Raw genomic sequence first — 25,635 nt, 5'->3', positions numbered from 1 at the left:
CTCTCAGAGAGATGTCAAATCAAGTAAAAATTCAAAAAGCAGAAAGCTCATTGAAAGTACAAACCCAGCTAAAGTGTTAAAATGCAGCATTATCTCTGGTTGGGAGGCAGCTTTCATAAACGGCACAGAAAAACAATCAAATTGGAAGATAAATACAACCTGGAAACAGCAGGAAAAGTTATACTGAACATAAATCTGCTTGTGATAATTTTAATTAAAACTGGATGTGATACAGTGTTCAATATGATATTTCCTTCATTCCCGTTTGTTATTGGGATTACATTTGTATATCCTGCTCAGCTGTAGGCCTGCACCATCAAGTCCAAGGGAGTTCAGATGCAGTGAGGACAAAACAAAGGCTTAAAGAAAGCAGGCAGGAAGAGGAAAAAAAAAAAGGAAGAGGAAGAATCCCAGTTGCTTTTGTAAGCTTTCACCTCTCACAGCCTCCAGGATGCTGTGGTGACCATATGTTCCATACCTGACCATATTTTGATTTGGGACCTATTAGCTCTGAGGAATTTTCTGCTTTGAAGTTTGAGATTAAGCATGGGCCTGGTTGTGCTGGTTTTTCTGAGCTACTGCCTCCCCCCCACCAGTGTTCTGGGTGCTGTCAATAGGCCTTTCTCTTTTTCCTCAATCTCCTCTTGTGACCAGGTGTGGGAAGGAGTTGGGTTTGTTCTGTTTCCCTCACCTCATTGTGGGCTTCACCCTTCAATGGATAACCAGCTTCTCCTTTTACCTTTCAACTCAGCAAGAAAAGGACAAGGTCCCTCCTTAAGGGGTTGCAGAGCTTCTCTGCATACTTGTAGGATGCTGGATCCCTGGGTCTCCATCAGCCCTTAACTGCATTCAGCACATTGTCTTCCCACTTAAACATTTTGCTATGTGTCCACAATAACTAGATTATCTAAGCAGCAGCAGTAGCACAAGAAAACAGTTTTCTGGTGTTGTGCTGCTGTTTTGGTGTCTGGTGGGGGGCAAAGGTTTCTAAATATCTTCTCTATTGGGAGGATCCAGAAACCAAAACAAACCACTCTTTCCCTTCTTCATTAAGCCTGTTTGACTGCAGCTTTACTAACAGCAAGAACGTGCTACACTGGTGTGAAAGCAAGAAAGTAGAATCTGGGAGATGATGCCCCACATTTGAGTTGAATGCTTCAAGATACAGCTTTTCCTGAGCTGCTGCTTCAGAAATCATCATGGCCAGCATTTTCCTTGCTAGGTAAAAGAAAGCTTAATTTTTAACTGTAATAAATTACTGTTCCCCCTGAAATTTTCGTAGTATGGAAAATTCCCATTCCACCCAGTTATAACCCCAAAAAACAGTCATATGGGTAGCTACAATACCTTGCATACCCTTGATTCTTTGTTCTCCGAGGTGAAACAGGGTGAGAATTTGATGCCATACCCAGTTTTGCCTACTTTGGCTTTATTGTACTGAGGAGCCACGAGCAGATGATCTGCACCGCAGCACTGGCACACCTTGGCCTGGCTGAAGCTTTGCTCTGATTAAAAGGACTGTGGCAATTCAGCAAACTGGATGGGGATATTCACAGATGGTTGGGGAATGGGTGTGCTCCATATTTATTTATTTTCTCTCAGAATTTGCTGGCAGGCCAAATATTTCTGCATTGTGAGGACTGAAGGGAAAGGAAGACATTTGACTGTTTATAGGAATCCCATTTCCCTTGTCTGGGATGCCTGTGCTTCAAAAAACGGTATCATCGCGGCCTGGGGATATCTGCTTACAACTTTTGAAGGAGATCTGTAGTCATAATCTATCAAAGCTTTAAATGAACATGAAACCAAGGAGACAAAATGAATAACTCACCCTAATGGAATAGCAGATGGTAAGATCTCACAGCACATCATGGTACTGTTCCAGCATTCACTATATAATGTTTCTTTTTCTGAGCGAGAATAGTGCTCATTCTTGTTGTTTAATGTCTACAAGGTCTGGTAGAGACTAAATCATGATAAGAGCCACAGACGTTTAGGAAAGCCTGAAATTGGATAAGTGTCAGTCACTATCACCTCCATCAACCTTAACTTCCTTAGTCACAATGTAAACAGCTCTACGTAGTTTTTCATCATTTACTGAGAGAAGGGGAGAGAAAAATATATCCCAAACACTTCTGGACAGCAGCTGTGGGCGGAAAAATATATAGGATGGCAAAGCTTGTGAAGTGGGTATGAAAAACAGTGCTAGTTAAACGTCTGAATACTGGGAATCCCAGGGCATTCCTGTGCTTCAGTTCAGAAAAGAGAGGGATGGTGCATTTCACAACAGAAAGTCTTAAAAATAAAATAAAATAAAAATAATTGCTTTGGGGACCCGAGTTAAAATGCAGGTGTTTTGAGGGGAACATAAACATTTTTTCCTAAATGAGGCGTTGAGGGCTGGGAGAAGGGCAGTAAAATTAGTGGAATTACTGCCTGATTTTAACCAGATGATTGCTGCAGTTGGACACCAGTGCGGTTTCATTAGGGACTCTAATTTACAAGCCATTCGCCACATTCCAGGGGAATGCAGCAACACACACACCCCACACACCCCCACCAGTTCCTAAAGAATGCCAGCACTGAGCTTTATGGCAGCAATGCTGTCTTTGGGGCTTTTTTTGTCGTGGTTGCTATTGTTGGTTGTTTTCTTAAGGCCAGCTTGAATGTAGCACTGTGGCCAAGCTTTTGGGGAAGGGAGAAAAAGAGTCAGACTGCCTTAACCTGGGCAGGTAGTCCCAGGAATCTGTGTATATGTCCGCTGGTGTGAAGAACATATGGTCCTTCTACTAAGAGCTGCCCTGATTTATACATAATGTGCAATCAGATATATTACATCATTTCAGTGTTAGATACTAGTATATTCCAGATACAAAGTGACCCTTTTCCTGGCCTTCCATTAGATCCTAAATTGTCATTGAAGTACAGTCCTGAAAGCCTGAAGCAGGTGAGGTTTTGGCCTCATGTGACCTAGCTCAACATAAATTTGTCTGATCTTTATAGAGGCAAATGGCCTAATGAATGCTGTGGATAGCGATTTCCATGTAGCCAGCCCTTGGGATCTGGTATTACTTTTTTCATAGAGGTATGAGATTTCTGCCTCAACCCACCTGGCAAAGCAGCAATAACTTCTTTTTCTTTAGCAAATAACATACAGCTGTCCTACATTCCTTCTGTTCACCCTGCTTAGCCATCTTTTGGACCTACCCACATCACATCAGCATAACTTTCCCATGTATCCCCGAGTATTATTCCATTGCCATAGTGCAAATCACCAAAGCCAAGAAACAGTAATATTCATTCTTTCCTTGTTTCGTGGGTTCAGAGCCCTCTTTGTAGAGAATAAGCATCCTTTTGACATATCATTATTTCCTGGTTTTCTCCCATTCCTTCTTTCTATTGCTTTTTCTCACTGAATTTCACCTTTCCTATCAAGAGCTGCAAAGGTTCCCTATTTTGTCCAATCAACTTCCTTCCCTGTGCTGCTTGCAATTTTCTTTCACATTTTCAGTACATCTGAGTTTCATTTTTCCCCAATGACTGTTCTCTTGGCTAACCCACTCTGCAATTTTGGTAGGCTCATTGAGGTCCAACGGCCATAGTTAATGTTTGCCTGCTGTTAATCCTAACCCTCGCACCTAAATTATGATTAAAAATACTGAACAGAATCCCAAAAGCCGGAGGGGGTTTGAGTCTGTCACCAAGTAGTTATAATATGTGCATGTTACATATTAACAAAGCACACAAGTGCAGGAAGTGAGGTTTCCTTTCAGTTGTAATATTTATCTCCCATTTTTTGAGGGCAGCCATTCTGGTCTACCGCTGCCTCTCCTCTGCTGCTGTCAGATCTCACAAGTTCTGCTGGGTTGGCTCAAACGAGTATTTCAATGTGAAACCTCCTCTTTAAAACCCAAAAGAGATTTAGTAAATAATGTCCTTCCCCTGAGGCAGGAATGAGCCAGCAGAGCAGGAACTGTGCCGACGGAGGAGTAACATTACTTACAGAAAGGAAAACAGCAAGTCCCCTTGCATTAATTCATTCTTTGGGATCTTCTGCCCTACTTGAGAACCTCTAGTGAAATATTGTGAAGTCCTCCTCATCTTGAGCAAATTCACCTTTAATTTAAACCATTCTTCATGTTCTTAAATTATATAGGGTCTTGTGCTGGTGGGGGTAAAACTGAACATCATCTCATACTTCCAAAGACACTTTGGCTGAGAAGATGTGGTTTTCAAATATAGCTTGCCTACAGAAAAGTTCCAATTATTCCCTTCAAATATTACTTATTCAGTATTTGGATCATTTTTTCTCTGCCAAAATGCATTTGTGAATCAATCCAGCATCCTGTCAGTGCCTTTGTTAACCGTAAATATTTGCTAACAGCCTATATGATTAAGTGGCAGCTTACAACTCTTTGCAAATGCTTCTCTCAAGGAATATTTGGAGATCACTATTCTGGTCACTGCCTGAGCATGTGGGAGTCCACCGAGCTGCAGGGTGATGATGTTAGTCCAGAACTGACTGAAGCTATATAAACTGTACAATGACTTGTGGCACAAAGTAAATGATGAAAAAAAAACCCACTTCCAGATTCCATTTTAAACCATTTGTGCTACCCTTCATGAATATGCACCAATTTGCAAAATGATTCAGTTGTGCAGGTACCCAAACTATTACAGCCACCCAAACAGCAACCATGTGTTTTCACTGAGCAAAGAGCTAACTTGACAGAAACCAAACCTCAACTGGTGGTTGCCTTAAAATGGAGTAATTTAACTACTAGCCTTTATTTGCAGAGGTAGATAAGTTTAAACAGACATTTTCTGTTTTTCACTTTGCTACATCTATAGACTTGCTGAAAATCTTTGTGAATGAACAATATTATTATAACAACTTACTAGGGTATCTTTCCATTCTTTTACATATCTGACATGCAAAGGCCCTGTGGCACAACTTCCTGTAGTTTATAAAGCAGTTATTATGACAGTCAAGCTACCAGATGAATTGTCATGAAGTCACTCTGATTTCTCTGGTTTCATCCTTGGAATGATAACAGACTTCATAACGTGGAAGACCTTTCATTTGCTTGGTTGATGTTTTTGCTACATAGTCAGGATTCACTGCACCATCAGGGCATTTTGGAACGTTTCATGACTCAAATGCTTTATTCTTACTGACTACCTCTGGCATTTAGACTCCTAGCTCACCTGTTTTGATTAGTTTGGAAAACCAAAGAAACTTCTTTAAGGGTAAAGGATGTGCATCAGCTCTCTATATTAGCCAATCTATAGGAGTCTCTCTTTGGTACTAACAAGGAGCAATCTGGCATGAGTTATTTCCCATTGCTATTCAGAGACCTTTCAAGACTTCACTTCTTGTTTTCATAAGATCACCTTGTATAATTGAGGGCTAAAATGCAGGGCAATTTGTTCAGATCCCTTCCCAGTCTGCTTATCATCATCTCATGGACCTGTACAACTTACAATGGAAAACAAGTTGAACAAAATAAGCTGGAATTTTTCTACCACCACAGTGAATGCAGGCAGCTTCTGATGATCAATTTAAGTAATCTTCATTCCAAACAGCATTTGAAATGAGAGAACCAATGCTTCATAGTGATAAAAATAAAACTTTGAAATTTAGTTGATTTACTGAAGAAAACACTTTTTTTTTTAATGATTCTTAAACAGTAACAAAATCTAGTCTCATTAGGAGACAAAAAAAGAATGGATTTTTTGCTGCCTTAGAAATCTTTTAAGAGTAAATACGCTTGGGGATAATTTGGACAACGTGAAAACTGTACTGAGAAAGTCTTCCACAGGACTGTCTTAACTTGAAGGGGTTTTAGAAGAAGATGCCCTGCTTCATAAAACTGTTCTATTGACATACAGGTCCAGATAAGTTTAAAAATTGGAGCATCGTGACTAATGAAAAAGATAACACAAACCTCATGTCTCTTCATGATTTATATGAGTGTAATTAAAACTACTGTCTTTTATGGATGTGTTTATTAGATGTACGATCAATAATCAGAGATGTTGTTAGAAAGACTTAACATTATAGAATTTACATTATAAGAAAAAGACTTTTGCATAAGTCACTAAAAATGTGATGTTCTCATTGACAAAACGCAAAACCTTGTGAACTAGAGCTAGTCAGACATCCAAGACAGGAGGCTGATGCTAGAAGGAAGAAGACCTACTCCATCTCTGCTGCCCTGATCCCGAGGAAGCTCTAAGGTGAAGCACAGCACAGATGTTGCACACCAGTGCTCAGCTGCTGAAAGGGGATAAATGACTAATAGCCTTCACAAAAGGCCAAACAAAGTGTCATAAGCTCCTAAAAGCTCCTAAGATGAGTTTCAGCTTTTTTCCTATAATTATCTCACTTCTAGGCTAAACTTAACAGAAAACCCACTTGGTTTTGTAAGAAATACTTTCGTTGTTTAGGAATGCAGATGTTGCTGAGACTCCGAAGAAAGCCTACTTTGATTTGGCCAGCTGTCTCCTAACAAGATGTCCACAGACTCTTCATTGTACCCTTAACACTTAATCCAGACAGACAATGACTTAATGCTAGCTCTTGACACAAATAGACACTGCAATATATCGAATAAGGCTGAGGCCATCAAAATAATTCTCATTTGAGAGTAAATGCAGCCTGAACCCAAGTTTGGGAGTCTGCTGAGTAAACACTACCAAAGGAGAAATAAACATGTTCTCTTGGCCTGAACTACCATAACTCTCTCAGCTGCAGAAAGAAAATACAGCACAAGAGAAAAAGGAATGTTTAGATATAACTTAGAAGACGGAACTTTTCTGTTCATGTTTAGAAGATCTCACAATAGCTGACCACAGCCATGTGTGGTAGCTGACATCTACCCCTTACCCAAAAACATGCTCAGGCAGATGGAGAAAGAGATTGCTGGGATTTGATTATCAAAAATAAAACCACAAACCTGGATGAGCTAATGTTGTTCCAGATGCATTATCTTATAATCTCCAGGAAGAGAGGAAAGGAACATTGTATCCTCCCTTAAAGAAGTCTTGCAGCAGGCTTTATTTCCCCACTGCATGAGAAGAAATTGCTGCCTAAAATTGAAAGGGATCTCTGCCCAAGTCCAAACCAGAAGAAAAGTTAGGGCTGAAGAACAGCAAATAGTGGAGTGAATCTCAAGTTTCCGTTCATCTGCTATGACACAAAAAGACCCCCCTGTGTCCTTCTATTCTGTATTGTTCAGGAGATGAACCCAGGTTGATGGCCTATTATTTTTCTTTGTGCTTATTCTTGCCCCACACCGCATTTCCATTTTTTTCCCAAATTCCTTCTATCTTGCATCAAACTATATTGCAGAGCTCAGCCAAAACAGAGCCCTCCAAAAAACATCTCGTGACAGTATCTTCAAATAAAATCCTAGAGTTAGCCATTTAAGCCCTTAGCAGAGGGGTTGGTTTTAAACAGAATTCACTTTAGAAATACTTCCAGAGTAACTGTGACATCTTTAAAGCCCTCTGACTCTTCCTGGGAGGAGCAGCCTCATCGAGTGCATTACACTGGGTGCTGCAGTAGAGCCCACATTGGTACTTGTGCATTTGACCCATGGGTCACTGAGCTCACTGATAAGGTGGCTGCCCTCCAAGGAGACATCCAAGCCTCCAGTCAGGTCCCACAGTAATTGCAGGGTCAGCTTTTTTGCCACATACGGTGACCATTAGCTGAAAATGTCAGAGACCAAAGGTCACTGCAGTGCCCTGGCAGTATTTATACACTTGAAAAGTACCTGGGTGCCTTTGTGTATCCCAGTGTTACTGCTCCTATGGAAAACCAAGAATCTGCTTTTTAAAACAAGATATGCTTTCTCGCTCTTATATATGCCATAAACATGTTTTGCCTTCAAAAGTGTTATCTCATATTTAAAACAATGTGATGGGGAACAGAATTCATCCCTCCCTAAAGCAAAGGATGCTGCTACCATTGTTTCTTCATTGTTAAAAGGTGAAAACCTCAGACAACGAGAGGGGAAAAAAAAAAACAGAAAAAGAAAAAAAGGAAAAAAGAAGAAAAGAGACAGTTTTAAGGGCTTTTAAAATATCTAATGCTCCAGGATCTAAACTGGCAAGGAGCCAAGCAGTGTCTTAAAGGGACAAGCACTTTATTATACTTTCCAATTCTTCCAAAGTCTGTCTGCAGGATATATGAGCTGGCTCTAATATGACTACTCTATTCTCATCCTCCAGTGGTATACTCTGGTCTCAGCTCATAAATTGAAAATGGAAGATCACTAAATCAGCGTGGACTGTTTCAGAGGGACATTGCGAATTTCCAGTCAAATCTTCTGGTTTATCTTAAATATTTCATCTTAATGTCACCTTTAGAAAAAAAATCTTTCATTCAAGTAAGTTACAACATACAGTTCTAAACTGATTACACTCCCCCACTGACCTTCTGGAGGAAGGCTTCCACGGCAGTACAAATACCATGCTGGCAGCTCTCTGCTGTAACTTAGGAAGGAGAATTTTTGGCATGGCAAATGCTCTCAAGACACGTTACGATGCATAAACAAGATAAGACGGGGTCCACATTGCCATAACACAACATGTACACCACCATGGCTTTTGGTTAAGGCTCCTTTCAGAGTCTACCACTTCTCTAGGGGAGTCCCATGTCCTTTAAACCAGCATGACCAACGTGCAGATCATCATAATTTACTAGGCCAAACTATTTTCTGTGTTGCCATAAATTTCAGCAGTCTAAGCAAGAGGAGCCATTTTTTGAGGCAGGAGGATGCAGTAGTGAAAAGGATTGAAAAAGATACAGATGAATACTCTCAATGAGTCAGGTACAGCCTGACTGAATCTCCTTACAATAACATCTTCCTCCCCTGAGGAGTAGCACTTCCCCAAAAGCTCAAAGAAACAACTAGAAGGGAAAGATTTAACTGAGAAATTGTATCACAAAATGCATTATAAATGTCATTCATTTCAACCAATGCCAGTTGTACTTGGCAATAAACAATGGACACCTTGAAATACAACCCTTCTGTATTCTGCTGTTAAAATAATTGAGGAGTTACCTGAGAAATATGTGTTGATAAAATTGCTCAGAGGGCTTGAGTCTTTCTTTCTACCCCGGCCTATATTCTTTCATCCTCTGAGTGGAGAGGATTTTGGGGTTGGGGACTTTAAATGAAGCTGGGAATTTCCATGGCTGCTTATTTATACAGGGCTATGCACCACAGTTAATTCACCCTGACAAGAATGATGTTGAGCTTTCTTGCCATATGATCTTGTATTTAAGATCCTGTCAGTTTTGAGGACTCTAAATAAACCTTCTTTTAAATATTTAATACTCTTCAGTGATATATGCCTTTAGGCTCTGAGCCTGGTCCAACCATCAAAACTTAGAGTTTTCTATATTTCCCAACACCACAGTCTTCCTGTATAAATTAAATTTGCACTCTAAATTCTCTGATGGATTCCAAGTTGTTTGCTTCTCATCTGCCATTCCCCTATATCTAGAAGGAAATTAAAATCTCTTTGAGTTTCTTCTAGAAGACTTCTAAGGTATTTGTATAGTAAAGTCATCCCATCCCAAAAACAAATAGCCAGAATATTTTTTGATAACGTCTCTGATGATGTGAATGATGCTCAGGTTCTCTACATCTTGCTTCCTTTTTTATAAAGGACCTGATAAAAGAAGTCAAAGAAATGGCAATTTCTTTGTCTACTTCTTTGGGTCAGTGACTTCCTCCCTTTTGTTCTGGTAACTATAGGAATCAGAAGAACAACAGGCTACCTGACACAGATCAAAGATCTTCCTGGAGTAAATAGAAGCCACCTTGCAATACTGACCAATTGAAACATCATGTTTAATGTGGGCTTTTACCAAAATAGCCAACAGCCTGTTGCTTGAGAATCTCACCCATGTCACTAAGAGAAACATAGGTTAAAGCTCTCACTTTAAATGAGATTGATAGAGGTTTGGATTTCTGTCCCCACTGACTATGCCAAGTTATTTTTCATTTTGACCACAAGTTCCACAGCAGACCTGTGGAGATTTCCTTCTAATTACGTATGTCAAGTAGTCAAACCAGCTCAGACCCTCATTCAGCTTTCCCAACACTGCAAAGGAAAAGGTGGCCAAAGGAGTTGGTAGATCAGAATTTTCTTCTCATCTTTCCAGCAGCCTCAACCATCAACACAGTTCTCAAGGTACTGAAGGACTGGGACCTTCCAGGCAAGATTTATTTGCTCCCTTGTACTCAAAGTCCTGCAGAACTTATTTTTTCCCTGCATCTCCCCATTTTCGCTCCTGGATGTGCCACACACAGATAATCTGGGTAGAAAAATCTGAGACGCACAACAAAATCCCTGCCCAAGAGTCACAGAATGTTATCTGAATAGGAACAGGGCAGATGGGATACCTGTCACACGCTCCAGCCACAATCAATAGCAAAGGCAAAAAAGCTCTTGCAAGGGCTTTCATCAGATGGAAACATAACTAAAACAAAGTATATGTCAAGTTCAGTTCAAGAGAGGTTCCTAGAAGATAACTTATAACAACTAGAATAGAAATTCAAGCTCTTCTTTGACAGAAATCGTCCTTAACTCCAAGTAAGAGTGTTTAGACTTCACAGAACTCAGCGAAATTGCCTTTGAGTGTCAGCAGTGAACACTGTATATTCTTCTAAGACTTCACAGTGCAACTGTCAGCTGTCTGTTTTCTTTCTGCTATATGCAGAGTTTATACAGACACTCCCAGAGGAGCCTTTAATTGCATGTCATGACAAGTCTCCCAACCTCTTTGCAGCTCTTCCACTTAACACATAGTGTAAACTCACCCAATCTCCCTTCACTTTCTCCTTCCTGGATTTCTCTCTTGGAGCTCTGTGGAGGCCTGTGTTGAAGCTTCATTATGATGGAGTGGACCCAGTGGAGATCTCTATAAAAAGCATCCGACCCATTTATCAGGACAGATCTCTTTAACAAGTCTATATAAACCTCATGTGTTGAAGAGACCTAACCTGTAACTCAGAGACAAAACTAAAACCTGAAGTAGCTAGGAAAGAGGGGTCTTTTTTCCCCTGATTACTTATTCCTACTGTTGTTTTCATTGTGCAAGGAAGTCACTAGGTTTTACTAACGACAGCACTGAGTGGTCCCAGCAGAGAGACACCATCATTAAAGAGAGAGAGCTATGCAAACGCAGAGACCATCCCTGCCCCAGAGTTCCTATAATATAAATAGTAAAGGCAGTGGGAGGGAAATAGAAGCACAGAAAGGTGAAATCCGTTTTTCAAGATGACCCTACAGCTTAGTAGTCACTACAGAACATTGCTTCTCAGGGCAAGTGATTTTGTAAGAGGTCTAGATTTGCACGTAATAAAAAAGACAAAACAATTATGGCAAAGACATTGTAAAGCCTAGTTACACTTGTAAAGGGATTCTGCAGAACCTCATATCCCAGTGTGTCATATTATTCCATTTTTGTACAGATTCCTTTAATTTTCAAGTCAAAGAGACATTTCTTTTGCACTGCTTCTGCCTCAGACTAGTATCCAAAAATCAAGGTGCACCAGTAAAACATTTATATTTAAAGCACCGTATGTTTGCATCAAATTCCTCCCCCACCCATTCCAGCCACAGTTTAACTGTACGCTTAAGCACATGTTTAACTTTAACCACACAAGTAGAGCTATACACATCAATGAAACTACCTGCACTTAAAATTAAGCACTTGTTTAAGAGCAAGATGCAGAGAGACATATAGTGGGATTTTAAAAACCCCTTGAGCATTCGGTGGAAGTTAGGTGCTTAATGTGCTTAAGAGACATTTGAAAACCCCACTGAGATGGTGTATCTGCTGCTGGATGCCTCTAGAAATCTGGCAGTGATGCTCAGAATGATACAATGATTGATTACAGTGAGAATTGCACCTCTAATAAAGTCCTGATTGCCCAGGGAAGCTGCAACAGATATGGCTAAAACTGGTGCAAGGATCAGCTCTTTTTCCTAAAACACCTCTTAGAGCTTCATCCAAAATAGCAGCGGGGTGTTGTGCTATTCTGTGAGCTACTCAAGCAGCAGCTCTCAGGCTCACAGAACCAGCTTGTGGTCCATCTATGTTTACTACTTTCCAGACTTCAACAGTCTGGGGTATAACATCACCCTGTACAGCGGTCAAAGACCCCAGCCCTCTTTTTCCCATCTTATCTCACCAAATCCTGCATCTCCACACTCTCTTGATCCCAGACTAATCCCTCAAAGAAGACCCAAACCACCCAGTCTCCAGCTCTGACAAAATCAGCACTCACCCAGCAAAGCATCCAAACGCCTGAGGACACTCAGAAGCTGAACAAACACCTCTAATGAAGTGATATAATTTTTCTAAGCTAATGAGAAGAGGGTGACCTGAGCCCACAGGTATGAACCCTAAAGGACAAGAAGCCGAGGAGATAAGCCCCCACTCTCCACACGAGCTAACAGAGGTCACGCCGGGCAGAGTTTGAATCTTTCTGGCAAACAGCTCACTGCAGCTCTACACCTGGCTGGGTTTAATTTGTTATTTATGTCAGCTTTGCATATTTGTAAAGTTCAAGGGTTTATTGCCCTGGCCTGACCTTGCCAAGTCAGAGCTCACATGTGGTTCTCTAGTAGCAATTTCTTTCTAATAAACTTTACTTGAAAGAACATGTGTGATAGATTTTGTTGATGATTAAAAAGAATGGGGCTATGTTCATTGTTAGCCAAGCTGGTTTTGAAGTTTTGTTGGAAGTCACCTCTGCTCTCATTTTTAAAGAAATGTCCCCTTCCCCCTCACCCCTTTATTTAACTGCACACCCTAATTATGTTTCATGTTGAAGCATGTAGCATTGTCTGTGTCTATACAGTAAAGACACTTCCCCCATGTGCTTATTAAGATCGTTAAATTAAAGAGCATTGTTCGGAGTTGTTCTTTAATCAGCGCATGTGCAAGCACCAAAATCTGGGCACACACAAGAGCATGAAAATGCAAGTCTCAGATGTACAAACATATAAAAAGCTACCAGAGCCTGGCACATTCTTTAGCAGCCCCAAAGACTGTTGCTCTCAGTTTGCTTTGTTTTTCCCTGTTAACAAAAGAAACAAATATTTTCTGTCCCCACACTTTGTGTAACAGGGTATGATCCTAGCTCCATAGGAAGCAACACCAAGTTCCCTTCACCTTCAAAGGGCTCAGAAATTCATCCCCTTATGATCAAAAACAAATAAGCCAGCAGTTCCCTGGGAAGTGGAACTTCTAAAACATGATATGTTGACCTTTCTGCAGCGTGGGTTCTCATGTGGCTAAAAGCAGGGTGATGCTTGTCTCCATAGTGAGCAATTCCAGCCACCTGGGTGCCATGCAGACTCGAGCACTAGATGCACTTCAGGGACTGCATAAACTGAGGATTTTGTGCTTGTGCCCACAGACCCACATTTAATCCAGCAGTGCCCATCCTTCTGCTAAGTGTGGTTGATACTGTCCAAGTTTAAGAGTTATTAAAGGTAGATAGACAACATGATTGTATAAATCTCACTCTTACAAATCCCAGATGAAAATGTTATAACACTGCTAGCACATCCTGAAATCCTTACTTCCCCCAAACTCTTAATTTTCCCACAGCTTATTGTATTTTCAGCTTATAATTCTGGCCAGATAGCATTGAAGGATGTTTTCATCTGATGTATGACAGCAAGTTAGCATGTGCTTTAGTGATTACTTGAAGAGCATGTATGTGCAAGTACTTTCCTGAATCAACAGCTTTGATTGTAAATCATTTGAGGCAGGATTGCCATTTATTAAATGTGTGTACAACGACCTGCCTGAGATCCCTAACACTACTGTAAAATGACTAAATAAGTAAATAATAGTGACATTCATGCTCTGACAGCAGCTGTGAGACTTTCCATTAAATGAAGAGCTCAAGAGGCAATTGTGCCTAATAGTCAAAGCAGGGAGTAGGAAACTGAATTCCTGGTTGTCACTCACGGAGCAGGGTCAGGATGCAGGGTAGCTTACTCCTGCCTGAAGTATCAGCTCATAGCTCCCTCTGTGAATGGGACACTGGCTTCAGGAATCGTCAGCCTGACACAAGTTTTCCCTTACTTAGTGACAAAAGACACTAGTTTGAATTACACTCAGTGTGGGTTGGCCAGTAAAAGCTGCAGGGCAAGCAGCAATGATCAGCTGTGTGCCAACTGATTAGAAGAGCTCAGCCTGATGAGATCTGTCCAAGATTTGCTTTTTCCAGTACCACCAAAACAAATCTTAACTCTTATTGCTTGTCTTCTTTTCATATGAGGTGACTTTTCAAAGAACCAGGCAATTTTAGCAAACCGTAACAGACATGTATGCAGGTTCTCATGTTTGTATGTGTATATATACAGACACACCTCCAAATACTTCTCTTTTCTTCAGCTTCTCTGTTTCTTTGCCATCACAGCTATCTCTGTCTCCATACACAGTCTTCTTGTCACATTCATTGTCCTTACCTTTCCCACCTCTTTCTTACTTCAAATTCTTCCCCTCTCTCTGTGAATGTCACACCTTTTTAGCTGTAAATGTCTTTTCATGGCCCAAATAACACCACATATTTTTAAACAAATAGCACCCCTTTCTCCTCTTACAAAACTTTTTAATAATGTTCTCACTTAAAATGCACAAATAGTTTGGCAAAAGCACAGTTTTACAAGGAACAACAAAATCAAGGAGATCCAAAGCCAACTAGAGAGCTCCATATAGGCAAACCAAGAGCAGAATAAAACTGGGGTTTCCAAAGCAAACTGGAAAAGTTTCAGCAAAGACCTAGCCCTTATTCTGACTACAGCTTAATTGGACACCCTGGTGTTTGAAGGGGCTTGCTGGAAAATAAAACAAATGTGCCTATTGTTCTTAGAACAAGTATTATAATAATAATCATTCTTTAAGCATCAGCAGTGCCTTTCATCTAAGGACCATAAAGCACAGAGCAGACATTAATGAACTAAGCCTCTTGGAGTTCCTATAAACAAGGTAGACATTTTAGACCCATTTTTAACATAAGACTGAGGCCCAGGTAAGATAACAGCAATTTGGGTTTTACATTTGTTGTTGTTTACTTAATTCTATTTAGGCCTAACAATAAGTATTACTTGATCTTCAGAAGCCATAAGTATCCCTTATCCAATGGCTCTTGTATAGTAGTATCTTTAAAACTCAATTTCTACTTGTTGCCTTAAAAGCATGTGCTTAGATTCCTCTGCCTCAAAATCCCTCCCAGAATCACACCACGAGTTTGTGCAAGGACTGGAAGAATGTAAAGCTCCTGGTTCCTAGTCCCTTCATCTACACAGTAGCCTACCATGATTTTCATAGTATAGCTAATGTCCTGTAAAGACCCAGGCATAGTCTTCACTTTCAGCATGAGCAATCCTATTGAATACAATATTAAACACAGTGAATACAGTTGATTCAGCGTGCAGGTTTTCTTACAGGATTTGGTCTCACATATATCCTTTCTAGCCTTTAGAAACTCTCAGATGACTTCACATACTCACCCAAGAGTTTCAAATATGAAATGGAGCTAAATCCCCACAAAACCTTGTTTTATCAACCTTTGCTAACTTTTCAGTGATTGGCCAGGAAATTTGTAAGCAGTTTCCCAGGCATTGGCTTAACAAGAAGCTTCCAGCCTTGCTTTCAACCAATCCAAGTGCTAAACAGAACACTGCCCAATTTATTTTTTAACAAGGTTCTCTACTACTGAAACCAGTATGAAGTGCAATTATTGGATTAACATTCAGCTGTTAAATTATCCTCCCAACATCTTTCCAGGCCATTCTCTTAGCTCTTCAGAAGAATATTTTATTGGAAAGGGTAAATGTATAAAATTCTACTGTTAAAACACTTAACAAATCTCCCCTGTCAGGCCAGTAAACTGTAGTCCACCCACTCTGATCTGAGATTGCTGTTTCTCTGCTCCCCCCTTCCCCACCTCTCTTTTCTTTGTTTAAAATATGCTGACCACACAGTGACCTCTCGTAACCCATTGGTCGAAAATTACAACCAGCCACACAAACAAGCAGCTCGAGGTCAGAAAGAGCAGGGTCTGCTAAAAGTTAGTAATCATACATTAATTCCCTGACATAATTAATCAAAATGAACCACCGTTATCTAGCGCGGAACCTTTAACCTATTACAAAGGGGTCAATTTGCAAACCACTTGAGCATGGGAGTTTGGTACAAATAGCATACTCCCTTCATCTGGGATGCCCTAAGTAGGCAAAAATGCCTTTGAAGTCCCAAATCTACCAGATTTAGATATAATTTCATCAATCAAGTTAAAAGGCTGCCTTCCTTCCAAAAAGGATTTCATGTAGATCTGTCATCTAGCTCTGTTCAGTGGGTGACTGAAAATCCATTTGTTAGGCTCTTTTTGTCAGGATGGAGTGGGCTGCAGTTGGCTCTACATGTCAAAATAGCTGAAAGTTTATCAAATTGAAGGCTAAGAGGCATGATTTGTGTTAGAACCTGCACTGGTCTGGTGAAGGAAGCAGTAAATCTCAGCTTTGTTATGCCAATCAGCTCCAATTCTGGATCTTAATTGTGTTTTCATTTGATATAACTATAATTCTACCTATATAGAGCATGAAGCTATTCATAGGGAATCAGAGACAGGACTTCACACATCTGTACAGCTTGCAGGACCATGCTGCCTAATGATCCTTTATGCTCTCACCCAAGCAAAGTCCCTGTGAATTAGTAGTATCTCCATCTTAAAAGTAGAGAATTGAAGCCCAGAGAAATAGCCCTGATCTTTCAAGCTATTTTGGTGTCCAGCTCCTTTTCACATCTTAAATTCCCACTAAAATCAGCATGAATGGGGCATCTCAACAGGAATCAGAAGCCTAAATACTTTAATATTTGGGTTTAAATGGCATGTCCAAGGTCAGATAGAAGGAACTTGCAGCAGAAAAGGGAGCAGATCCAGGTCTCTGAAGTCCACTGAATCAACCTTCCTTCATCAGATTTAAGACCCCTACAGTCCATGGAGTCTCCCTTGAGTGTTATCTAATCCTCTTTCATATATACCAATACAAACACTCATCCGTATGTATATTTAATGTATTTATTTATTGCATGCAAGGATGGATGAGCTGTAGAGTTTTAGAAGAGTATCTTCTTATCCAGTGACATTATACATCACACAGGTGAATCTCAAGGGGTTTATGATGTTACCAAGACCCCAAAATAGAATTAATTTTAAGCCGTTCACTGAATCTCATTTTCATGTCATGTAATATATGACCACAACAAAGGTGTCAAAAATATTTCAAATTACTTTATATTAATATTAGCGCAACAACTGCATTTGGAAAGTATCACACCCACTTTAAAAGTTTCTGGGAAATGTAAAACAAAGTCATTGTTAAGGTCAGTGTTTTAGCAGAGGTCACTTGAACTACAATTCCCAATATGCACATGGAGTTGACATGTCTGGCTTTTAAAACAAAATCACAATTCATCATCTGAATGTCAGATCTGTGGCTTATGAGTTCCCGGTGTCTGAATGATTATGACACTTATAAAGTATATTTTATTATTACAGCCCACTCATTGCCACTCTCCATATGTGAAGTGATGGATATTTTAAATGTAATTCTACTTATTTATATTTATATCTTACTAGTGACAGGTAAAAAGCATCAACAAATCACTGCAATTTTTAACTAGTCAGATACAAGATTTATTTTTAGTATAGTTAGTATGCGCACTGTGGTTATTAGGAAGAATGATTCCCACCCAGAGAATCATTGTTTAGTCATGTTTAATTAAAATAAACCCCAAAAAAAAAGCAACCTCAAAACATTCAGGAATGTCACACAAAGGTAAAAGGGAAAATAGTAGAGATGCATATCACAAGAAGTCTTTGTGTAGAAACAAGGGGTCAGACTGCACTCTCCTTTCTGCTTTGACTGCTAGAAAGGCTGGTTTCATACAGGGGTTTATCAGCCAAGAGCCAGGAGCTGCACACCAACTGCAACATCTTGCGTTGCTGGAAATGGAAACTGGAAGTTTAGAGGTTAAAACTATCATTAACAAGAAGAGATTCCTTACAACATACTACTTCTTCAGATTCATACCTTTTCTGGCATCAGTTCCCATGGTGGCTGGACAACATGCCAGGCAAAATGGGGGATGCTGAAGTTCTACAGTTCTTCTTCCAGAAGGGCTAAAAACCATGACTCAAACCCCAAACTGCAAATAATACTGGGCCTGCTTCATCATTCCCATTTTGAAGACTCTCTTGCACATGAGTTTTGCAGCTGCTCCTGGCTATAGCTTAGTGCATACCTCTCAAAAAGAGCAGCATTGGACACATACTGCAGGGTGGGATTTTCCATTTTCAATTGCAGACAGCTCTGTGCAATGGGATAATACAGCTCCAGGTTGCTGAAAGACTGTTGGCTCTGTAATCTCAGATTCCTCCCAAGAAAATTGGTACTTTTCTCTATGCCCAGTCCCCAGGTGCATGAGCTGAAAGGCTGACACTACCCTGCTGTAGGGAGATTTTGTAGATTAGCAGAAAACTTTGATGCTTGTCTCTACTTCACTCCACACACTGTACCAAGTCACCACACGCTCTAGTACAAACTACTGAAACCCTCACTTAGCATATGCATAAAATGGATATAACTATAATTAATGACCTCCAGGGTCTCTGGTAAAACCATTTAGCATTTGTCAGGCACTCCGTGGGGTTTTGGGTCAAAAACAATAAGCACAAGGTAGCATTAGGAAGAGTTTCATCCTCAAGTTATAATGATATATAATAGGATCTTCAAGTTACAAATAAAATCACACTGCAGAAATGTGTAACACAGAAAATACAACTGAACACATCACACATCCAAATAGACTTAAGGGTGTCTAACATGTAGATGTATTCTGGACTAGGGCATTCACACGGTGATAAATCTGTTCTTGCACAGATAACTCCTGTTGCTGTAAACAGACGGGAAACAAGTGTGAAAACACCAATTGCAGCAACTTACAATAGTAGTTGCTCTAAGGTACGAGTTACCTTGAGCTTATTCAATAATAGCACACAAAGGACAAAGGGGTTGCTGGTAGCTCATTCTGCAAAACCATCTGAGCTGCAAAGGCTTGTGAGTCACACTCCAGAGCATCTGCAAGGAAAAACACATTACATTTTCCAGGCCAGCAAAACTCCTGCTCAAAGTGGGAAACTCACACATGTTCAAACCATTCCCTCCCCCACGCACCGTCTCAACTCCCACAGGATAGGGAGTTTATTAGTTAATACTTGAGCTTAAATCTTCATCTGAGGAAGCAATGAGCATCTAAGTCCTCCCTTCTTGCACAGAGATGAAAGTTTCTTAGCTGGCCTGTTCTGTCCAACCTCCCCCCTTCCTGGAAGAGATGAATCCCTGCTGAAGAAATCTGAAACCTCTGGCCACCCAGCATATTCTTCAGAAATAAAAGCATCTTCTCTGAGAAAATGCATGCATGGAATGAAGCACAATGCAAGGCAAGCTCTGCTTGCTTAGAGCTGTAGGAAATGAAAGGTAAAAGCCAAAAAAGCCAAACGGAGTAGTGTTAAGATAACAACAGGACATTGTTTTGATCCCAGGAGATCCTGTGGTTTTTCTTTTTAATAGTGTCACTTAGAGTAACTTATAAGAGAGGCAGGGAAGGTGACACAATTTTATAACTCTGCAGGGGCTTCACACCATGGGACAAGATTCCTATTGTACTGAGAAACATTGGAAAGAAAGGGGGGAAAGGAAAAAAAAAAAAAGAGCTTGCAAAGCAGATCTAAAATTACACCTATTCTCAAGGAAGATACAAATCTAGGCCAGAAGGATTGCTCATTACAATGAACTCCTAGGAACTTTCCTAGCAAGTGCTTTGCAGGTATTTATCAACCTAGCTGAGGGCAGGTGAAGAGGAGCAGGGGGGGTAATCAGCCTGCTTTCTGCCCACAAAACACTCAGTCTAGTTTTACAATTGATCACATTTTGTTTTCAGATCTCCCGAGTCCAAAATTTGTTCAACAAACCTCCAGTCAATGGGAAGGGCATGACAGGGATGTGGTAGAAAGAGGAAATTTCAGAGGTAACTGATTCTCATGGCTTTCCCATCCAAGTTCATGTTCAGGCAAGCAAAAAAACCTCATCTTTTTAGCTAACAGGACAAGCGAAAGCAGAAGACCATGTTTGCAGAGTCTGTCTGCACGTTATGCTCAGGACTGGATCAGTTCTTTGAGGTGCAGCCTCTGCACACTTCAACTCCACAGTCAAATCCCTGACTCCCACATTGCTTGCTGCAATCAGTCTGTGCTGAATGTATTTCCTCTTGATCAACTATCTTTACCCAGATGCACCCCACATGGAGGCAGGACACTTCTAGTGAATACAAAGTCATTTAATAACAGTGGTTTTTCAGCGTTCCCCTTTCCTCAGTCCCATCCATAGCAGCAGAGGTGGGTGGGCACGATCTGTAGCACTAATGAGCTCTGGACCTCTTGAGGTAGCTGGTGTACCTCATACAGGTACAGACAATAGTTTAAAAGCCTGGCTTCAACAAACTGGTTGCAAATTTCAAGCCACAAAGTTGGAAACAAACCAAAGGTGCTGCTGGCCTCCTACAGGAGAAAACCATAAACAGTTAAACCCAAAATAAACAACAGAAAATAGGTTCAGTGAGAAACAAGATGTAGCAAACAGAGTGGGAACCTGTGATTTTCAAACCATAACATAAACCCATGACAATAATTACAGTGGGATGGTCCCCGGTGTCCCACTAGCATTATTGCGAGGTAAAGTCTTCAAAGATCTTTATCGAAAGCTAATTTCAACTCTTTGGTTACAGAACTTCTTTCATTCCCTTTCCCACTCTGCATCACACAATGCTCTTTTTGGTGTTTCCGTTCACACAGCGGGCACTGATCCCTGCTAGGAAAGGTGTCAAAACTTCTAATAAAACGACTGCTCACGCAGAAAAGTCTCACAGCCGAAATTTGGGAGCCGTACGAACTCCCACACAAAGCAGGGCTGTCAGATCAGATTGCAAGGTGTCAGTTTACCCAATTCAAACCTGAGGCTCTATTAAATCAAAACGCACAACAACCCCCTCCCCTACACACACACACACAAATGGAAGACGTCAATCAAAAGTAATTAATAGTTTTCCTTCCTCTCTTGCACTCCAAAGAATACTGGGAGACAATAGTCTGCGAACTCAAATGACTGATGAATAACACGCGCTTGAAAAATCATATTTATGGTAAAATATTCACTGAAGTTGTCAGCGCTACCTGAAGACTTGTATTCCAGATGCGCAACTTATCCCAAATTCCTCAGCGGTGTCTGTGCTAAGATGTGCTGCACAATGTAAAGTTTCAGAGGTGACAGAAAGCATAGGTACAGATGGGGAGGACAAACATAGGGTTAAACCAGATGCGAGGGAAAAAGCTTGGGGCCAGACTTGAGCCTTCAGCACCCACCATTTACGTCAAGCAACTGCGAATGATCTCATTTCCCAAGTCATCTGGGGCAAAATATGGCTTTGTGTAGAGAAGCCAATACTTATGGGAACACTCAAAATAAATAAAGAATCTTATTAGGCTTCACTGAGACCTGAAGGGGTTTAAATGAAGCTCCTCCAAGCTGAAAGCGAGATTTCTTCATTTATCCAGCAATATCTGCATAAAATGGCAGTAGTACAGGTTGCTGGCTCTTCATCTCAACATCTTACAGTGCACCAAGTGCTGCAGTGCTACTTCATGCTTTGTTTTCAATTATTAGGTGTGGATTTACTCACAGAAGGATATAGAGGGACTAACAGGGCCATACCTCCATACCCTTTTTTCTCCATCAGCCCACTAATTCCCATGCCATGTTTGTGTCCACCCATGTCATGCATCTCAGCTGTGTATCTCTCCTCTCCCCACAATACAGCCACAGCTGTGTTAAATCAACTCTGTGTAAATGGAAATACATTAGTAGGCAGGCAACTGTGAACTTAGGAAAAGCCCTCCCATTTGTTTCATATTCCTTGCTCTGGAAAGGAATATCCCTGCTTTGGTGCAGCTTTCTTTCACCTAAGCGGGGATTTTTGGGATATGTGGATGGCAAAGTCAGCTCTTTCCAGCTGCACACCAGCTTTACATGGGAGCTCTCCATAACTCCCTTCAGCCAAACCGACCTGACTTAGCAAAGAGAGGCTATTAAACCTGTTGTGCAGTTTTTTCTTGCTATTTCCCATTCAATTCCCTATGTACAGGCATGATCTTGCAAAGATTTCTGTTTAAGCATTACTTACCCAAGTGATATCCTTAAAGTCAATTGAAGAGCAAAGACGGGCTTCTCAGCACACATGCTGAAAGTCCTTGCATGATTATGAGCAGTAAATGACTCTACATCATTCCCTTTCACCAACACGTATTTATAGACAGATGCCATAAATATATTTTGGGGTTTTCTCCAACCTTTCTTTTTTCCTCTCCACATTTTTACCATATTGGCTAGAATACTCTTACACATCCTTAACTTGCTCTGAATGACAAGTTGTGGTATATGATCCAAGTAGCTCCTCCCAGCCTACTTGCAGGCAACCTAATGGAAAGAGGACCACTGCACTGGGTATCTTTAAAGAACTAGGCCTGTAAGTTGTTGCTGCTGTTGTAACCCCATAAAGCTCTTTTCTTTTGTTCTCTTCTTGAGACTGGTTCCTAGTACCCTTCAGACATTTTATTGATCTTTCTCCTCCTCTAGCTCATACATGCTAATTGTACCTCTGTAGCAAAACAATCTTATTATCATGTTAATTAGTGGGAGGGTTGTTGAGGGTTTCCAGTTCATTACCTGCTAATTTCAAGATAAATGAATCCACAGGTTACTAAGTAAATAAGGTCACCTATCAAGTACTTGTAAACGTGTTTGTAAACAAGGAGGGGAGATGGGGAGGGAGAGAAAGGGAAGTATGTTTGGCTTGGATGGTGGGAAGTAGCTTTGGATACGGATTTGGCATCCCATGCTGGGGTGACTCCATTTCCCTTGAACTCATTTGTAATGGAAAGCGAATGTTTGCTGTCCACCTGGTTCCCCAGTGGGACGTTTCCTCCCTGCAACTACTTTGTGAGCTCAAAGGGCTCTTTGTGAGCAGATTACTCATTCGGAGGTTTGCTTGATTGTTGCTGCCTTTTGTGGCGAGAGCCAGGAGTGAGGACATGCACTAGGCAATACAGCACCAAAGGGGGAACAAAAAAGCATGGTAGTGTGAGTCACAGTAACCTCCCCCTCCACATGGCTCAGGGTTATTCATATTGCCTTTATACACAGGGCAACAGGACAAAGGAATTCAATGGGAGAGGGGAAATAAACAGTCAGATCCTCTGCTAGGGTAAAGTGACATACTGCTTTGAAATCTGTGCCTTTACACCAGATCTCCAAGAAGGTTATTCTCTGACTGGGACAAGCAAATAAAAGGACCACGTAGAAAAGCATATCTGAACCATTGCAGAGGTAATGTATCGGGGTCAAAATGCAAAGTGATACTGAGCAGGGTCCCTAGGGCTCTGTCCTCAGACTGCATTGGTTAAAACTAGTGAAATAAAGAATATGTGTATTAAATGTTCAAAGAACCCCAAGCTGGGGAGAGGCAACCAGCTCACTGGAAAGGAGGAGAGAAATTCAAAGAGATTTTATAAATAGGGAAAATATTATCTGAGGAAAAAAAAAATAATAGGATACCAGTCCCTATGGGCAACTTCAGAGTCTCAGTAGGGGTAAGGTACATCAAGACAGAGTGAGCCTAACAAGGTGGTGATTCTTCATTAAAGGACATGAAGAGATGAGCAGATCTCCAGTTAAAGAGGGAGGAATACTATTATGATGTTGGGGACAAAGAAAACATGATATAAGCATGTATAAGCAGAAGTGTTGCCGGCCAGACTCCTGAATGACCTCCACACCATGCAGTCCTCTCTGGGGCCAGGTTTATAAGGAGAGCAGAAACAGCTCCATGGAATTTAGCCTGTGAAAAAGACTGAATGAACATAATTGTTTTAACTGAGGGTCTTCAGAAAATTAAGAGATGAAAGAAGGAAATAATCTACCCTTCAGAGCCATACAAATGAGTTTGCAGCAAGTAGAATTCAGGTTTGGGGAAAAAACCTGGATGCCTATATAAAAATGTTTAGTGTCAATGTAGGGGCCCAAGGATATCTAAGGCAGGTTGGCAAACATGATAAGGGACCTGTGGGAGGCTTGTATCTTGTGATGAGGCTGTAGACTTGGCAAGATAGAATAAGAGATTTTAAATGACAGTAGAGACCTTTGTTTAAGCATCTGAATCACTCCCTAGGTAAAATTTCTTAAAGCTATGGGCAGTGAAACACTGGAGCAGTTTGCTTGAGGATGTTGTAAAGTCTTTATCTTTGCAATAAGATGGCATACTCTACCTACCTTGGTGCACTGGGATCCAGCAGATTCCCACACAAAACCACCCAGGGTCTTTCTCATTTTGTGTATAGATTAGAAATCACTGGCTAGCTCCTTTTCCCAGCTGTGGTACTCATGGATTCAGCTTTCTAATTAATCCATGTCCAAGTCTGTTTCAGAAGCATGGAACTGTTCACAGACTCTCCCGTGGCGGTCCAGTGGGTTAGACCTGAGAAGACACAAGAGCTGGGGAAGTAGCAGTGAGTAATTCATCTGCCTCATCCCACCTTTTTCTCTGAGGGAGATGTCTGAAAACCCTGTTCCAGTTTGCCAGATTTGATTCAAATTCTGTTTAAAAGAGACACTTGTGGTAAATTTCCTTTTTTTCCCCCATAGTTGCATTTAAAATTTGTTATTTGTGCCAGGAGCTCTGTCGTATGAGTCACCTGATCTCCTTCCACCAGCTGGATGAGCATATAGCAACTTGTATCATCAGCTTCCAAGGGCGAATGGTCATGAAAAACAAGTTTAAAATTGCTTTTTGCGAGCATGCAAGAGAGAAATAACCATTTGAATGTTTGCTAAAAACAACTGCAAAAGCACTACAAAAACAGGCCAGACAAATCCATTTAGTTTTCTTCTCCCCACCCCGCCTCCGTTTTGTTTGAAGAGCAATGGATTATTCTACTTTACATGAATTAGAACGGAGAAATAGCCTCCTTTTTAAGCACAGGTTGATATCAAATGCCTGTGAAAAACAGCAAGGCCTTCTGTGAACTCCAAATTGCTTGTGCATTTACTTAGATACCAGCAACTTGGGGATTTTAAATTTCACAACAAGCAGTTATGAGGAATATGCAACATGATCTTATTATTGTAACTAACCAGCTAAAATATATGCATGAAGCACAATTAAAGGGTGTCCTGCGTATGTATTGATTTAATTTCTCTTCCTTGCCATATAGGGTCAAAACAGACTTTAAGCAGCAATGCTTTCTGCGTTATTTTTCTTGTGTGCTTGGGAATTTTGGGGTTGGTTCTCTGTGGTGAACTGCATAATTAATCCAATGCTTATTAAGACAGACTCAGGCATTGGTGTCATCTGGTTTTGGCCTCCCATTCAGAACACCTTTAAAGTTTCTAACTGTGTAACACATAGATCCTCCA

The 25,635-nt window shown here is 40.8% G+C and overlaps 1 long non-coding RNA gene across 3 annotated transcripts in view; it reads right to left on the bottom strand.

Moving 5' to 3' along the window:
* The window catches only part of LOC130603677 (uncharacterized), a 92,761-nt gene extending 80,220 nt beyond the window's left edge, over positions 1–12,541 (bottom strand). For 2 of the 3 annotated variants that reach the window (XR_008973255.1, XR_008973241.1), the window contains exons 1-2: positions 12,315–12,541; positions 10,842–10,942 (exon numbers count right to left, since the gene is read on the bottom strand). This is a non-coding gene — a long non-coding RNA (uncharacterized LOC130603677). Of the gene's footprint in view, positions 1–10,135; positions 10,271–10,841; positions 10,943–12,314 lie in introns of those variants that run through there. The other variant, XR_008973250.1, reaches the window with a different exon arrangement.
* Between the last annotated feature and the right edge of the window lie 13,094 nt (positions 12,542–25,635).

This window comes from Pezoporus wallicus, unplaced genomic scaffold (genome assembly GCF_028554395.1).
Source record: "Pezoporus wallicus isolate ANWC-B61680 ecotype Strahan unplaced genomic scaffold, APGP_CSIRO_Pwel_v1 contig_3952, whole genome shotgun sequence".
NCBI lineage: Eukaryota > Metazoa > Chordata > Aves > Psittaciformes > Psittacidae > Pezoporus > Pezoporus wallicus.
This window is presented reverse-complemented; position numbering and strand designations above follow the sequence as displayed.